The sequence below is a fragment of the Equus przewalskii genome, chromosome 3 (genome assembly GCF_037783145.1).
Source record: "Equus przewalskii isolate Varuska chromosome 3, EquPr2, whole genome shotgun sequence".
Taxonomy (NCBI): Eukaryota; Metazoa; Chordata; class Mammalia; order Perissodactyla; family Equidae; genus Equus; species Equus przewalskii.
The window spans coordinates 53,086,964-53,105,611 of NC_091833.1; the positions used below are offsets into that span (position 1 = coordinate 53,086,964).

At 38.9% G+C, this 18,648-nt stretch overlaps 1 pseudogene; it reads left to right on the plus strand.

Moving 5' to 3' along the window:
• Nucleotides 1-420: 420 nt before the first annotated feature.
• Nucleotides 421-18,648, plus strand: part of LOC103549096 (oocyte-expressed protein homolog pseudogene) — a 56,341-nt pseudogene continuing 38,113 nt past the window's right edge.

Here is an 18,648-nt window from a genome sequence, read left to right on the forward strand (position 1 = left end):
TGTTATCATAGGAGCTGACAGCTCCATGTGTTGTTGCCTCTGAAGACCTTCCAGTGGGACAAGATATGGAAGTGGAAGACAGTGATATTGGTGATCTTGACCCTCTGTAGGCCTCGGCTAATGCGTGCGTTTTCAACAAAAAAGTTTAAAAGGTAAAAAAATTTAAAAATAGAAAAAAGCTTACAGAATAAGGATATAAAGAAAAAGGAATGTTTTTGTACAGCTGTACAATGCGTTTGTGTTTTAAGCTAAGTGTTATTACAAAAGAGTCAAAAAGTTCAAAAAGTTTAAAAGTTTATAAAGTAAAAAGCTTACAGTAAGCTCAGGTTAATTTACTGCTGAAGAAAGAAAGATATTTTTTGATAAATTTAGTGTAGTCTAAGAGTACAGTGTGGATAAAGTCCACGATAGTGTCCAGGAATGTCCTCGGCCTTCACGTGTGCCCACCACACACTCACTGACTCGCCCAGAGCAACTTCCAGTCCTGCGAGCTCCATTCATGGTAAGTGCCCTATGGGGGTCTACCTTTTTTATCTTTTATATTGTATTTTTACTGTAACTTTTCTATGTTTAGGTACGTAAATACTTACAACTGCCCACAGTATTCAGTACAGTAACATGCCGTACAGGTTTGTAGCCTAGGAGCGATGGGCTGCACCATATATCCTAGGTGTGTAGTAGGCTGTGCCATCTAGGTTTGTGTAAGTGTTCTCTATGATGTTTGTATAATGACAAAATCATCTAGCGACACATTTCACAGAACATATCCGCATAGTTAAGTGATGCCTGACTGTATTTAGAAAGAACAAAGCTTGACAACAATGTAAGACATTTTTCTTTCTTAGTAACAAGTTTATATATATATATATCACATTTATGTGTGTGTGTTTCTTCAAGTCCGTTCAATGGTTTCTTTGACCTCACATTTAACTTTTAACCTCACATCTTCTTTCATAAAATACACTTCCAGTCATTTTATCTTTACAAAAAGAGAATATTTTACCGCAAGTTCAAGATAAAAAAGAAATTTGCAGCTAAAGGTCTACAGGGGAAGAAAATCTAAATGAGTCCATTAACGTAACTAAAAAGTCAGTCCATCACAAATGGAAAAGGCAAGTAAACAGTCACATTTAATGAAATGTAGTTAAGGAAATAAATCACTCTCTATTTCTCTTTTCCCCAATGCCAATGTTTCATGACTAGGTTTCTGAAACCAAGTGTTTGGAGATAAACTTAATTCTAAATGTGGTTTCTCAACTATTTAAATAGCAAGTCTTTCTCCCGTGTTTACTTAAATGCACACACAGAGCTTCATGAATCCAAACACTGAGTGCTTTATATACTAAGACTATGCAGTATCTGTGCAAATGAGAATGTACGTGATAAGAAACACCATGCTTATTCCCATTCTTTTCTGTCCGGAACAGACTTTTTAGAGATAAAAATGCTTGAAATTAAAGATTCAAAAAAGTTAACTTTTTAATATCACAATTAAAACAAAAGTTGACAATTAACCTTTTACACTACACATTGTGTGGTAGACATTCCTATTTAGGCCATCAGGAAGTCACTGTTTTTTTTTTTTGAGGAAGATCAGCACTGAGCTAACATCTGCTGCCAATCCTCCTCTTTTTGCTGAGGAAGACTGGCCCTGAGGTAACATCCATGCCCATCTTCCTCTACTTTTTCATATGTGGGACACCTAGCACAGCATGGCTTGCCAAGCAGTGCCATGTCCGCACCCGGGATCTGAACTGGTGAACCCCGGGCCACCGAAGTGGAACGTGTGCACTTAACTGCTGTGCCACCAGGCCAGTCCCAGGAAATCACTTTTTAAAAAATGTTTAACAAATATTCCACATTTTTGTTAAATAAATAAACATATAGAGAGCTTGTTATATGCCAGTTGATATTCTAGGCACTTGGAATACCTCTATAAGAAAAAAGAAATATATTAAACTTTGGAAGGGAACAGAAGGTGATAAATTGTTTTCTAATGAAGTAAAATTGAATGCATTTCTCTTGACTTATCTAAGTAGTACTGCCCTAAAAGTAGTTAAAATAGATAATAATACTAATTTCTCTGTTCCCTAATCTATAAAAGTAATAGTTATATTTCATAAACCAATGTTCTACTTCAACATATGAGCAGGAAGAAAGGATATTTTTTCTTTCCAAATTCTTTCAATCTCGCAAAGTACAGATAGTGATGCTATATTAACAAAAGAGTTTTTGTTCAAGAACGTCTCTATTGAATGAGAGCTCCACCCATGTAGGGACTTTCATCTGATTCATTTTTTGATGTATCTCTAGCATCTGGCACATAGAGGATGCTCAATAAATATTTGTTGAATGAAAATTGTTTTTAAAAAACCCTAAACTAAAGCATATAGTCTGCCAATAAGTAAGTTTAAAAGACTATCTCAGATCATCCACTATTCTGATGATGGAAAAAGTTGAGGAGAGGCCAAAATGGCATAAAACGGCAAAGGGTAGGGATGAAAAAAGGAAGAACCAGCATTGTCTAGTGATGTGAGTATCTGTGTCACATACGCCACTGTACTTCTGAGTTACAGTGGGCTCATCTTCACTCAGGTGAGTATGAATAAAACTCTTCACTGACTCTACAAAATCAAAACTATGAGTAAGGCCAGTGTATTAGTCTGCTAGGGGCTGCAGTAACAAAATATTACAGACTGGATGGCTTGAACAAGAGAAATTTACTTTCTCCCAGTTATGGAGGCTGGAGTCCAAGGTCAAGTTGCTGGCAGGTTTGATTTCCTCTGAGGCCTCTCTCCTAGGCTTGCAGACAGCCAACCGTTTGTTGCCTCTTCATGTGGTATTTGCTCAGTGCACGTGCATCCCTAGTATCTCTCTGTACGTCCTAATCTCCTCTTTGCAAAAGAACACCAGTCGGATTGGGTTAGGATCCACCCTAACAGCCTCATTTTAATTTAATCACCTCTTTAAAGGCTCTGTTTCCAAACACAGTCACGTTCTGAGGTACCAGGGGTTATAGCTTCAACATATGAATTTTGGAGGGACTCAATTCAGCCCGTAACAGCCACTGCGCTCAGTTTTGGCGGCCAACGCGCTCTGCTTCACAGGCGTGTAAAGCTAGTTCAGCGAGCTTTCTTAACCTCAGAGGGAGTCATGTGATTTTGTCCTCAGGAGTCTCTTTCACAGAGGAATTACTGTTGGGTGGTCAATGACTTGTGGTGATATGTGATCTTAAAATAAGCTATATCCCAAGGAGTGTAAATTTCTCTAAATCTCTTACAAATCTGATTCGAAACATTATGTTAAGTATGCAATGGAATCCAGAATGTTACAAAGTCACTGGCTATCACAAGAATGTAGGGATGTTAGGTCGTGTACAGCTAGATTGCTCTGAAAGTTTCTGAGACACAGACACGTAAACATATTTTATATGAAGATGATTAGAGGTATTTCTACCAGATCCTGTCTTACTTCTTCAAAAATAGACAGTAGAAATAAGGTAAAAGTATTTAATGAAAATAAATTGCACAGAGTGAAACTCTTACAGATGAAAGACATATGGGTTCTGCAACCAAGGATGGTATGTAAAAGAATGTAACACGTGTGGGCTAGAAGGAAATTAAATATCATTTTGCCAAGCACTTTTATTTTGTATATGGGGGAATTAATTCTTGAGAAAGACAATTGTCTTCTCCATGTGACAGAATGTAAATAGAATCCAGACCCACCTACTCCTCTTCATTCAGTGCCCTGGTTCCCATTTCCACACTCACTCTGATGAGTATATATGAGATCCAAGGTGAATGTCTTTCCCCAAGTTGTTTCTAATCTTGGTAGGATGTGATTCACAACTTAAGGAATAAGTGCCACCAACAAAATTTAGGTAGGAAATAAGAACCTAGTGGAAAGAGTGTAGAATCCAGAATCAAGAGACATGGGAACACAATTCACCATCTCTGTGACCTTACGCAAGACACTTCACTTCATTAAACCTAATTGTGTCATTTGCACACTGGGAATAACAATTCTTGCCCTATAAGCTTCACTAGGCTATTGATGAACAAAAAGGATAAAGGACCTGCAAATTCTTTGTAAATATTAAAGTGGTATTCAAACACTGTGATAATCATCGTTATATGCGAAGCATTAGTGTGCCAATGAGACCTAGCTTTTAGGCAGAGAGCTGATTTGGAAATGTAATACTAAGAATGAAAATGTCAGTTTTATTTACTTTCCTTTTAAAAGAAAATAGTGCCAGCTACGTGAACCAACTCAGAGTTCAAGTTTAAAGAACACTAGCTCCATTTTAATCAAAGGAGATAAACTATGGCCTGTAATGACAGCTACAACCAAGAGGACCTGGTATTAAAACCAGTGATTACTTAGCACCATTCCATCAGAACTAGGCTGTTTGGTAGAGAATTGTTCCAAAGCTCTAGAACTGAGTACTCTTCTTAGAATAGAACTCCCTGCTGGCAGGTCTCTGAAAATCCAATTAGCAACAACCATTAGGAATTAGTTATTGAAGATAACATCTACTTAAAACCTAAATGCACCTGTCCTTGCTAGTCTTTGCATACAAAATAAATTGATACTCATTTTCTCCTGGAGCCCGTACTTGTCTAATCTCCAGAAAATAGCCCCCGCTCTTTCTGAGTTTCCTGGAAGGCTATCTCAGGAACTGGTCCTTCATATTCTTCTGTTTCTGCCTCCCACACCTTCAGTGGCTGCCTCTGTTATTGATGAGCATCATGGGACCCTGATGTACTGTTCTCTGCTGGTGATAATCGCTGACATTCCATGGCATAATCTTTTGCTTGGCCCCTGGTCTTCCCCTACGTGGACACTCCAACTCACTTCCAGGACTGAGCATGCTCCAACCTTCTCCTGGCCTGAGAGTCCAGCCTCCTCTGATCTCCCATCCTCTCATCTCTGAGAAAAGAGAAAGACCTTCTTGCAGTCCTTCCCTCTGTAAGTCCAAGCCACTTCTTATGTCTTGCCCCAGGGCTGGCCTATTCACAACATGATTGACACTTTGCAGATACATTCCTTTCGGGAGAAAACCTCTATTTCCAGTCTGGGGTCTGGCTTCAGAGTAACACAATTAAAAGGGAATAACTTTCCCAAAGACTGGCTTGTTGAGTCTTAAAATTTTGACGTTTGGAATATGCAAAGTCTGGTTTAGTTTGTACTATTTTATGCTCAGTCCACACCTTTTTGCGTTATTTCGTTATTTCTTTTGTCGTGATGTAAAAAACTCAGGCCTGCCCCAGATTTCCCTGATGGTTTGTGCTTGGACTCTAGCTCTTGAAAACAAATAAACAAACAAATAAGAAAATACCCTGAGAAGAGAATTAAAAGACTCCTATAACCAGAAAGTCCTGGGATGGAGCTCCCTAAGGATGCCACATACTTGCCCCTTGTCACATCAGGATTCCCTCTTTCTCTACCTCTACCTTATACTTCTCTCTTCCTTGAGAAAGAATTCCTCCATGTAGCAGGTAGAAGGTTGAGGATTTCATGGCTGCAGACAAGTCTAGGCCAGTTGTCATCCTGCCCCATCTTAGCAACCCCAAAGGGAAGAACAGGAAGGATTCTGATCCACTATTGGTCACTTGCACATCCCTGGCCAATCATTACAGTCTAGAGGATATAGGTAGCTCCACTAGAACCAAATGGAGTGATGGATGAGGCCAAAGGAAAGCAGATGCCATTCCAAGAAGGAAAAGGTGAGCATGATGGACAAACAGAAGCAAGGGACTTGGATTGTCTAAATAAAACTTCAGAGACCTGAAAATGAATTTTCTGCCTCTTTAAAAATGGTTTACTAAAACCCTCAATATACATTACTAAACAAGACTCTTAATATCTTAGCCTGATAAACTGCAGTTAGGCACCTTCACTGAGTTAAAGACCATTTTGCTAGGTATTTGCCTCGTACCCCAAGTTCTGAAGTCCCCACCAAAGTGCTGCTTATTAAAGCAAAAGGCGTATCTGCTGCAAGCCCAGTGTCAGTCTCTTGCCTAGAAGGCAGAAATTGCTTGCGACCCTCTAAACTGGAGATTTTCCAGGTTTGAAATTAGTCCCACTGGAAAGACTGTTACATACGTAGTATTACTTAGTGATTATCCATCCAAAGCATGGATTTTAAAATCAGACAGATCTGGATTTGAACCTACCTACCACCTACTATATACACGACTTTGAACAAATTCTCAGTCTCAGCTTTCATGTGAATAAAATGGAGATAATAATCTCTACTCTACTGGGTTGTTCTGAGGATTAAGTTAAATAATGCTCTATAAGTGGTAGCTGTTATTACTGGTAGTAGTACAGTGGTTTTAGAACCAATTCAACTTTTACTTTCATTCGAATAGATTCTATATACTTTATTAAGAAGTGAGAGATCTTTCCAACTAAGTGACCATGCGGATCATCAATTCTAATCATTCAAGTGACTTAAAAAAGAAAATTGACAGCGACATCAGTTTTCAGACCCATCTCATCATTTTTTGCAGACAATGTGTTCACAATGGGATTTTGGAATGTATGCACTAAAAAGCAACAGAAGGAAAGAGAGTGAAAAGAGTGAGAAAGAATGAGCGGATGCTAGAGACAGTGAAATATGTGCTGGAGTCCTAATTCTAAAGGCAGGGGGTTCTCATACTAATTCCTAACTTAGAAACTCAGACTAAAGACCTCACAGTATTTGGAAATTTCAGTTCCACGGTCTGGGAGATTTGGGACTCAGATAACATTCATTATGCCTAAAGATATGCATGACCCTAAAGATATGCATGAGTCTGGGTCATATCCAATGTAAGTAGAAGGACCCCACTGAGAGAGATTCTTCCTAACTAAAACAAAACCATTGAAAATGTAAGACTCTTAAGGAAGCTTAATATCCCTGAGAAGGAGCGACCTGAATTCAGCATAATAAGGTCCCAGTCCTAGAAGAGTTTCATGTTTCAAAGAATTAAAGTTTGGAGAATTAAGAGTGTGGTGCATTAAGAACGTTGAGAGAATACATTAAAATCCAAAAGTTGGGACAAAGTCTGAAGAATCTTCAAAAATAACATCACTGAGGTTCAGTAGATTCTTTCCATGAAAATCTAAGATTCCACACTGAGATATGAGCAGGATATTCTGGAGAAAGGCAGATAGGGAGAGGAGAGAGAAGAAGGAAAGACAGAGGGGAAGGCGAGAGAGAGAGAAAAGAATGACCAGATGAGAAATGAGAATGTACTATATTGGGAACAGGAAATAAGAAAATGGTACCTGCCACAGATTTACCCATGAATCCAATAAAGTTTAAATTTTAGGGCCCCTCATTTGCTTAAGTCCCCTTTCAAGACCCAAAGGAGAAGCCTGAGATGTCTGTTCTCGAGGTATGTTCTATTAAATTTGCAAACCTAGGATCTTTTAACCCCCGACAGTCAAGACCACTGCTCTTTCCACTCCACCTTTCTCTCCAGTCAGGTGGCACTGGAGGGACTATGCATATTTTGGGATCAGACTAAGCGGAAGTGAAGTTAAGGATATCTTCAGTTTGAATTCAGTGGGATATATTTATGAAGTTCACAGTCACAGGGTCAGAGTTCATACTGCCATATGGCTATGTCCCATGGTACCAGTACCAGAAAGATGTGGCTGGTGGAGGAGAAAGAATGTTTAACATGGACAGAGCTAGAAGCTATCTTTGGAGAAATTCTTCAAAATGTTAGAACTTATATATGAGAGAAACTTGATACAGTTTTCCCTAAATTTGACAATTCTAAATTTTTGCATAAAATTACCAGTAACAAGCTAAGAGGCTCCATAAATTCTTCCAAACTGCCAGTAAATTAAAAATTCCTTGACTAACTATCTCAGAGGGTAGACTAAATCATTTTTCTATTCTTTTGTAGAAAATGATATTACTAGTGTCACCAGATAAAATACAAGATGCCTGCTTAAATTTGAATTTCAGATAAAGAACAAATAATCTTTAGCATAAGTATTCCCCATGTTTTATGGAATCTAAATTTAACTAAACATCCTAGATTTTTATTTGTTAAGTCTGGCAACCTTATAAATTTAAAAAAATCATTAGTATATGAAGAGATAACCAGAGAGTATACAACCAAAGAATGCAGGAAAGAAAGCATTATAGAGGTATGTCATGCAATTAATTAAGGAAGTCAATGCTATTTTTTATGATTTTGTGATATTTATAGTACTTGCCAGCTTTATCCTACAATAAATACATTTAAACTTAAATTTATAATTCTTCTTATAAGGCCGCCCACAGACCTGGATCTGCCCAAACCCCCACCTTTCCCCCATAAGACACAAAAATCTATCAGGACTCCCAGGAATGGAACGGGAAGGACAGCCAAAAGGAATAATGAGCTAATGCTGGCCAAATACATTAAAGGAGTAAGAAGGTGTTTTACAACTGTACCAGGGAAAAGAAATATTTGAGCATATGTAGAGCCATTAACAAATAAGGAAAGGAGTGAAATTAATAATGACTCTAAAACAGCTGAGATAATGAACTCCTTTTTCAACTCTGTCTTTGGCAAGATAAATAAGGAAATGGAATTTGCAGAATTAGGAAGTAATGAAGACCTTGTAAAAATATCTATTAATATAAGGTAGGTAAAAAATGCTTAGAAAACCTGAATAAATCAGAGTGACTTGGAAATATGCACCCTGGAGTCCAGAGGTGAGCACATAATGAAGTTACTAAACTACGACCATTGTTTTCAAGAATCGTGAGGTCTAAGAGAGGAAAGTGAGAGCAGAGAGAGGGAAATGGGAGGCTGCAAATATAAATGGACTCAAGGAAAGAATTTGAAAAGTTTAAAAAATTATTCTAGCCACTATAATGTACATCTGAATTATTTAATAACCCAAAGAAAACAGAACACTTTTTAAGGAAATCCAATAAAAACATTTATTAAAAGTGATAAGATTGCAAAATCAGAGAGGAGTCAATAATTTGTATGTAAACTAAGAAGGCTGCCAGATAATGAAATAAGCATGTATACTATTATGTTTCATGAACATTTGTTCTCCAAATTATTCTTTATTGGTTGGATGAAGAATATAGTTATGTAATTAAAATCAAGTAAAAAGTCATAAATAGCACTAAAATGTAATGCTGGGCAAAAAGTAATGGGAGACCACGGGAGTGGACTGAGCAGGAGCTATGCTCATTGCCAGTCAGACTCTTAAACTTGCTTTTAGAGATTCTTAAAAAAGAGATAAACCAAGTCTGTAACTGATAACAGTTTCTCACTAGGAAGATACTTCAACAGAGACCCCTTAAAAGCACAAGGTCAAAAACTGGAGTTCCTAACATAAGGCAGGCAAAACCAATTTTCACAAGACGAAAAATAAAATCCACAGAACTACAAATCAATGAAGAATTGGTTGAAGAATTAGCCAATTCATTCATTTTATAGATGGAAAAATTGAGGCCCAGAGAGACTAAAGAACTTGCTCAAGGGCAGCTAGAAGCAAAGCCAGAATTGGAAACCAGATCTTTCTGATTCTGTGTTTACTGGTCACACTTTACGTTTTGTTGTAAGCTCCATGAGGGCAGAGACCAAGTTTGTTTTAAATTGCTATACCTCAGCGCTTCATCCATGCCTGGCACACACTCAGTATTTGCTAAATTATTTAATAAGCGTGATACTATCATTCTCCATTTTTACTTTTAACTTAATAAAGAATTTCCCTCCATCCTCTCCTTTGGTTTCTAATGTCCTATAAGCAAAGGATTTTGGTACAGTTACTACTGAGGTGCCACAAGCAAATAAGTACTTATTCATTCTTGAAAATAGTGCTAGGGCCATTAAGGCCAACAGTGGCATTAAACCCCACACAAAGACATTAGAGTTAGCTCAACATTTTTGCACTTAAAGAAAATATTTGTGGATTCATCTTTGTGACAACTCTTTCAGGAATGCATGGGGTTGCATTCATTCAAAAAGAAAGTGATCTCTAGAGAACTGAGATTATGTATGTAAAGAACCTAGCCAACAACAAGCTTCATATATAGTGGAATAGTGGATGTTCAGCAAATGTTTGATTTCCTCTCTCATCTTTGAAACAGCAGGGGCATTCACAACCACGTCAGTCAGATCACTTCTTATGCATCCTGGAGACAATCCAGAATGCCAGTAGATGTTAATGTGAATGAAGAACAGTTTAGGAAAGGTGATGGAGGAGAGCCAAGAAGTCTCAATGAAGTACGTGGTCTCAATCTACTCTTAAGTGAGCCCTCCAACTATATCAATACCTGATTATATTGTCAACTAACCTTGTGACATTAGTGAAAGTGCCCTGTGTATCTGCAAATGAACCAGAAACCTCTGCTCAGTGAGGACTCCAGAATTTCTACAGAGGAAGGGTTAGGGGCAGCAGTGTTTCTAGATGCTAGGAAAATTGCGTACCAAACACAATATTTTAATTTAGATTGTGTATTTACTTATGGCGGCTGAAGGGGGTTGGTCTGGTCATAGAGATTATCAGTATTTCAATGTCCATCTCCCTCCCCAAGGAGGCCACATTTCGGCCTCTCACTGCCTCTGCCCTTAAAAATAATAAAGAAGCTAATCTTGGGCCCCTTGATGTGATGTAGGGAAGCGCTAAGCCTGGAAAGGATCTATCTACGATGTGATTAACAAATAATTTGTCTCTAGGAGAGGCTGCACATGGAGAAAAATACAGCAGCAGAAGACATGGGAATGACTTGTGCTGACTGCACCACCAGCCTGGGAGGCACATTAGAGGTGATCTTAAATCCTGAACAGCTAAGAAAGAGGCTCAACTCTAGAAGTAGGACAGATCACAAACCACATTTGTCTGTTGTGTTCCTAAGTGCTTGTCAGTTCTCAGAGACCAAGCTCACCACAGTTAAGGATGTTTGGAATGGAGTCCTTTGTTAAAACATTGGGTTAGCGGGCCTATTGTGATCTTTTTAACATGGAGATGCTAGATTTCTTGACTACAGATAACCACAAGGTTGTGTACCTCATTTGTCATTTAGGTGCAAGTGGACAGTTAAATTCATATCTAAATATTTTCAAATTACTCAGACATGTTTCCTTCCCTTGAGTATTTTCCCCCCAAATTATTATGGCATGCGAGTTCCTCTTGTATGTCTCCTTTTGGAAAACCAGAACTGGGTCACTTTGCATTGTTGCTCAGAAAGAGACTTACTAGGAAAACAGATGAGAGGAGCATTCTCTCAGCTGACTTAGAAACTAATTATAGAAAAATGCAAAGACAGGATTCTTAGAGACTCAGAGAGATCAAAGCTGAGTTCAGACATGTTTCTGAAAAAGCAGACGCATAAATTCCATTCTGTCATGGAGAAAATTCAGTCTTCTTTTCACTTTGTTTTTAACTCAAATTTAAATGTTCGACTCTTCTCTTAGCAGAACATTGTTTTAATAAATCCCTTTTTGATAATAATTCAAACAGACAAAAAAGTTCATTACTTAATAAAAGAGACAAAATTGTGTCATTGTTTTGGCTGTGGCTTTTTAAGGAAACAGACTTCAGAAAATCACCCCAAGCAACATTAGTTTGAAGGTACAGCATTTATTAAGCTCAACTACATGAAAGGTACTGTGTAGAGCAAAGAAATTACAGAGATAAATAACACATGTCTAAAGACATAATTAGGAGAAGGGAGAGACACGTTTACAAATAACCATGATCCAAAGCAACTATAATAAGTAATTGATTGTGAACTCAACATGTCAATAGATAAGGGCCAAGATAATACCTATAAAATCTTACACTATATTTGAAGTAGTAAAAAATATATTCAGAACCATGAGGGGCATAGTTTTTCTCTATTTGGTGGTAGTTGGATCATATGTGTATTATTGGGTTGAGCTCTGAGTTTTATACTTTAAGAGGGATATAGATAAACTGTGTACCTTGAAATGAGAGTGAAAGGCTGGTGAGGAAATGGACAAAGCATGCTCTAAAGAGGAGCTTTAGGAACCGGGGATGTTCAGCCCTGGGAAGGGCAGTAAAGTGGTAAATGATAAATGTCTTTAAAGAACTGAAGGGCTCTCATATGAAGAGGGAGTGGACTTCAGTGGGCAAAGCAAGTATCAGTGGACGGAAGTTAAAATAGACAGCTCTGGATATAAGGAGAATTTTCTAGCAATTGCAACTGCCTTTAATTGGAATGTGTTGCCTCTGAAAAGCATGAACTGCTTGCTTGTAAAATTGTTAAAGGAAAGGTTGCAAGATTACCTGTGGGGGTTGTTGAAGGAGGGGTTTGTACCACAATGAGGCTTGGGCTAAATGACTCTTCAAGACCCTCCGAGGTCTCTAGGATTCTAAGTGCTATATGAGAGGAGTAAAAACATACAATGGAAGAATGGACAGGCAGGATTAATGCTGACTACAACAGTCGGGAGGACCCTGTACAGAATGGAGGACTTGGACTGACGTTTGAAGAGCAGCTGGGATCTCAGAACACAGTGATGAAGAGAAAGTGCATTCCAAGTCTAAGAAACAGCACAAACAATTGTAAACGATGTTACCCTGGGAAATGGGAATATGGGTCATGGAAAGAGTGTGGGCTCTGGAGTTAGATCAACCTGCATTCAAGTTCTGGCTAACTTTCTTTCAGTGACAGCATCTTCACCCCTGATTTCGCCTGAAACGTACTCTCCCAGGTACCACATCCTTCTCCTAGCTCCAAACCAGTTCAAGAGACATCTTAATGGGTCTCACACGCTTCTTAAACCCAATGTGTTTCCAACTAAGCTGGCTGCCTTCCATTTGAAATCTGCTCCTATTTCAAATTCCCTATTTCAGTGAAAGCATCACTGCGTACCCTAGTTGTCTGGCCAAAAGATAGGAGTTGGCTTAGATTCATCCTTTTCCACGCTGCTCATACCCACTGCCAACCCCCACATCCGGCCACTTCATCTCCTAAGGAGGTTTAGATATATCCTCCTCCTTTCCAAGCCCACTACCTCCGCCTTTGTTCAGAGGTCTGTTGTTTCTAACTCTATCTATCCAACTCTATTCCCACCACAGTTTTGCTTTCAGCACATCCGCCAATGCAGGGTAAAAATGCCATATTAATTGCCAATTTTACCCCATATCTCTGCTGCTTAAAAGTGTCACCAAATTCTTATCATCTTCATGATAAAATTCAATTTATTTAGTGTGGCATGCAAGGCCCTTCACAGTAGAACCCCCGTTGAGTTGAACTCAACACAACCCTATTCTACTCTCAACTCCAGCCCTAGTGAATTTCTTGCAGCTACCCATTATACCACATTTCTCTAGGCCTCTAGTCCTTTTCTCATGGGAACTCTTGGGCTAGAAGCCCTCTCAGTTATCCTCTTGGTTCACCCATTGGTGAACCAAGCTCTGGTATGATCACCCTTGGAAGCCTTTCCTAAGCACATTTTCCTCCTCCCTCCTCGACTTTGTTACGAGCTCCCATAGCACCCTGTACACACCTTTATCGAGGCATTACCTGCACTCCACTGAGATTGTCTGCTTATTCCTCCATCTTCCACACCAGTTGGTGAGCTTCTTGAGGGCAAGAATTGAGTCCTCTGCCACTGGATCCCTGGCACCTGGTAGGTACACAGCAGGTACTCGTGGAATGGATGACAATTCTCCTTACTGATTGTATTATCTTGAACTTAACTTCTATGACTCTCAATTTAATAATCTGAAGTATAAATTATATTGCTGATTTCTCTGGGGTTTTGTGGGAATATGCGAGAAAATAAATTATTATTATTATTAGGACTATTTTGCGGCTGGAGCACAGATTGTTTGGAAAGATGTAGCACATAATGAAGTCGAAGCTAGTGAAGGAAAGGTGTTAGATGTCAGGCTGAAGATGCTTGGTTGAAATGCAGAGAGATGGAAATAGTCCTCATTGTTATTCTTGAAGTTCGACACCTACACCAGGAACACAACAGTTTCAATAAGAATTGGAGCTATGGTCTGATGACAGCATATCATGGGGGTTAAGTGTCAAAAAAACCTAGGTTCAAATCCTAACTATGCCACTTATTAGCTGTGAAATCCTAGACCAATTATTTACATGCGAGAAAACTGAGGAACAGAGAAGCTGAGGATGTTGACCAAGATCACAGAGCTCGTAAATGACAGCAATAAATGCTCCTTAGGAAATACTGAACAGGTGGTGACTATTATTAATCGTTTCTCATTACTCTTTACAGCCCATTTTCAGTGCTGTTGGTGAATGAGTATCTTGACAGATGCCACACTGCTTCTTTAAAGCATACATTTTCCAGTCAGGTGATCACTGGGGGAGCTTGACAAATCAAGAGGATGGCTCATTGTTTAGTCTCTGGGAAGGAGAAGAACATCTCAATTTTGAGGATACATTATTATCAACAAAGAGCTTGTTATCATAAGTAATATTGAGTGGTATCAGGATATGATCCAAAAGTAATAAACGACTTTACTCTTTTCATCTCTTTTCTTATCTTTCTTGTTTAATAATTTTTGTGTCGTTAGAATAAATTCATTTGTGTTCACCTCAAATTCTTTCTGAAACAAAGTAACACATTTAATCTGAATCTAAGTGTTTAAAATATCGCTTGAACTTACAATAACAACAAATGTAAATATAAAAAATTTGCAAAGCAGACTACATGCTAAAGGCCCGAGCTATAATGAAATTATGATGTTTCTGTTTCTGATCCTATTATGCTAGTGCTTTCCTTAGTCTGATGAAAAATGTAGTGATGAACCCAGCTCATAGCAAGCAAATCAAGTAGTGACACGACATGGTACTCAGGGCTCAGGCATTCTACACAATTAGCTAAACTCAAAGCACACTTAGAAGTAAGATGATTGTGAGTCCAAGGAACAGGCTAAAGCTTTGTTTTCGTCCCCACCCTCTCCCCTAAACTCCAGCACCCAGAGGGTCACTAATGCCTCCTCTGCAAGATTCAGTCCCCCTTGATAACACTGAGGGCTGCTATTGGGAAATGAAACCCTTGTGATTCATTTATTGGATTTCTTAGAATACCTGTTTCATTTTGTAACATACTTGCCAAAGTCAACCGATGGCAAATTCTAAGGTCCTCTTCATTTAGCTGCCATTTATTGAACACTCACTAAGTGCTGAACACTGTTTGAGAGGTGGGGATGCAAAGGAAAGAGGCACAGCTCACAGGCACCAGGAAGTTCGAGTTGAGGAGAGGAACTCTATGTAAAAGCAGAACTGCAAAATAATATGAAATGTGCTAAATGGTGACACACAGGATCTGCAGAGGATGTACAGATAAGTGATAACTTGGGAGGTCTGGGCTTCTTATGGTGACAAGGATGGGGTTAAAGGGCAAGGTGAAAAGTTAATCTTGACTCCAATAGGGGCTCAATAAATATTTGTTGAGTGAAGCAGCCAACAGGGATCTTAAAATTCACAAGCCAAGGGTTGTGAATTACAGATGATATCTACTGTATTTAATCACTTGACATCTACAGTTACTGCACTTGGCCAGCTTTGGGCATGAAGGAGAAACAGGAGATACTGGGGATGACCTGCCCAGGTATGGATACGGAGGGGAGCCCCATGGCTCTTATCCTCCACCCTAAGGATAGATACAAAATTTCACTACCAGCTGAGTGGGTCCTGTTGGGGACAGTGAAGACTCCAGCCCAGCTGCAATTTTCACACAAGTCAGTTTCTTCCTACTGTCTATCTACACTGTCTTCACAAGGGCTTCCTCCGCCTCTGTCTGTCTTTTTGTTTACTTTGCTTTTAAACATCAACTGTACTGTTTAGGACCCTGTTTCTATTTCACTAGAAATGTATTAGCTTCATTTCCGAAGTCCTCTTGTCTCATAAATAAAAGCTGGAAAAAAGATGGACCAGGGGAATACCTGAGGCCAGGAATATCACCCACTTCCCTTCAGGATGCCACTCCACCCCCATTCATTCTCTCATCCTCTCAAAGAGTCCAAAGAAGCTGCTTGCAGATAGCTTGAGAAAGTTGTTGTTTGCTGTCAGTGTGGAAACAAGATGGTGACAGCTCAAGAACCAACTAAGGCACTTAGCCACATGGAGCTCAGATGGTGCATAAAATCATTCAGTGTGAAGGACTCGGTGGCTGGGCCTCTGTTCATGCCAAAGTTTAACCACGGAGAACAACCAAAGAGAAGAGAGATGGCTGAGACCTGCCGAGTCAGACGTCTGACCTTTTTATGATAAGCTCACCCCTACACAGTTTGAGTGAGTGACATACTACATTCAAATGCAATATTCTCATTTTAACCTTTCAAAGGGGAAAACTACTGACAGAGTCAGAGATTGGAGGAATTCTAAACCACTGCCCAAGTAAGTCTACTGTGCCAGGAGAGGTGGTAGTTTTCTCTCTTGTGACCAAAAAGCTAAAGAGGTCAACCCTGTCAAAAAGAACATAAATAACCTGTCTTGAATTGATAGTGTATGTTTGGTGTGTGGGGGAGGGAGTCATAAAAATATCCATTTCTCCTTAAGGAGTGTCACTGATCCTAATTGTAATAATGATAAACAAAGGTTACCATATTGTTCCGGGAAGCCTTCTAGGCACTTTCCATGTTTTAACACACTTAACCCTCACCAATATCTTATGGGATTGACACTGTTATTATTCTTATTCTACAAATGAGGAAATTGAGGCACAGAGAGGTCATACAATTTTGCAAAGACACACAGCTGGCAAGAAATGGAACAGTGTTTATACTTATGCAGTCTGGCTCCAGGATATAGTCTTTTAATGACTACAATAGTTTAGTTTAGCAAGATATCCAGCTATCTAAAAAGATTCTGTGTTTACATAAATATGTTATTAATAAAATCCAAGTTCCAAAATTAGGCCAGAAATGAAGATAAAAGAGAAGATTAATGTGAAGTTTATAGGCATAGTGAAGAGAACATTGGAATAAGAATTTGTTACAAATGACGAAATTTATACTGATGATTTTCATTCAACCCTACGATTTACTACCTGAGGGTATTTTCATTCCCTCATCTGTAATATAAAGATAATGACACCTGCCTCACAGCATTATAAAATTAAATAAAACTTTGCAGGTAAATATCTAGTGCACAAGTGTAAATAAATGGTATCATGGGACACGTTCAGCATCTGTTGGGAATTTATCCATTTTGTCTCATTCTACACTTACTTCTTTGACCTCATAATTGCATTGGGGGCACCAAGATAATCCAAGATAACCTTCCAAACAAAACATCCTAAACTTGGGGCCAGCCCAGTGGCATTGTGGTTAAAGTTTGGCACGCACCACTTTGACGGCCCTGGGTTCATGGCTTTGGATCCCAGGCATAGACCTACACCACTCATCAAGTCATGCTGTGGCAGTCAACCCACATACAAAATAGAGGAAGACTGGCACAGATGTTAGCTTGGGGCCAATCTTCCTCAAGCAAAAAGAGGAGGATTGACAACAGATGTTAGCTCAGGTCCAATCTTCCTCAGCAAAAAAATCCTAAGCTTAATCACATCTGCAAAGTCCTTTTTGCCATGTAAGGTAACATAGTCACAGGTTGTGGACATCAGGATGCGGATACCTTTGTGGTGGGGAGCATTATTCTGTTTGCAGAGACCATGGTCAGATTCTGACTGAAGTGATCACTAGTGGAAAATGCAAGAGTATTTGATCAGAAGAAATGCAAGAAGAAAAGATTAATAAAGATCAATAAATCCTAGGTTTCTCTTTTTATAGGATCATGAGCAATGCATATCATATGCTTATGATGACAATATTAACCTCAGTCTTGCCATTAAGTTAAATCTCTAACTTTTCTACTTTGTGACAATAGACCATCAATCGGTGATCACATAAGACAGGGATTGCCAACTCAAATGCCCACAGAGACTAGGTGGATAACGTAAATGAATGAAGTGTTTCGGGTATTGGATTAGGCAGAGATGGCTTATGTGACTTGTCTAGAAGGGGCAGCTTCTACTCAGTTGCAGCCAATTGTTGCCATACAAATGCCAACAATTATTCAACAGAATTTAGGAATCTGGATTTTTATGTGAAGACCCTTTCTTTTTAATAATTACTCAGATTTTAAAAAATCCTTCTGCTGGTCAAACAAAACACTTTGGCCTTTGGTAATCTGCTTGCCAATCATCAATTTGTCACCTCTGGAGTCAGAGAGACCTGAGTTCAAATTTTGATCTTGACACCTACTAGCTACCTGATCAACTTAGGCATGTTGCTTTCCCTTTCTGAATCTCAATTTTCCCAAATACATACCTCACATTGGTCGAAATAAAGGATGTAACATGTAAAGTTTTTAGCATAATGCTCAGAGCACTCCATGTGTGCACACACACTTGGGTTTACTTTGAAGTTTCCAAAAACTTCTTTTATATGCATAACATTCCTAAACAACTTTATGAGAGAAACTTGTAAGCAGATCTTCCTTCAACCAAGCAGGAAGATTGGAAAATTCCAGCAGAATTCCATGAACGTTCCTAGGAATCATGAAGGATCCTTTTTCAGGAGATTCTTATGCTTTCTCCACCCAAGTCTTCCTTTCGGTCATTATCATGTTACCTAAGAGAACCAAAACCAAAAAAATGGAGACACAAAGAGAGATCAAGTATGTTGATA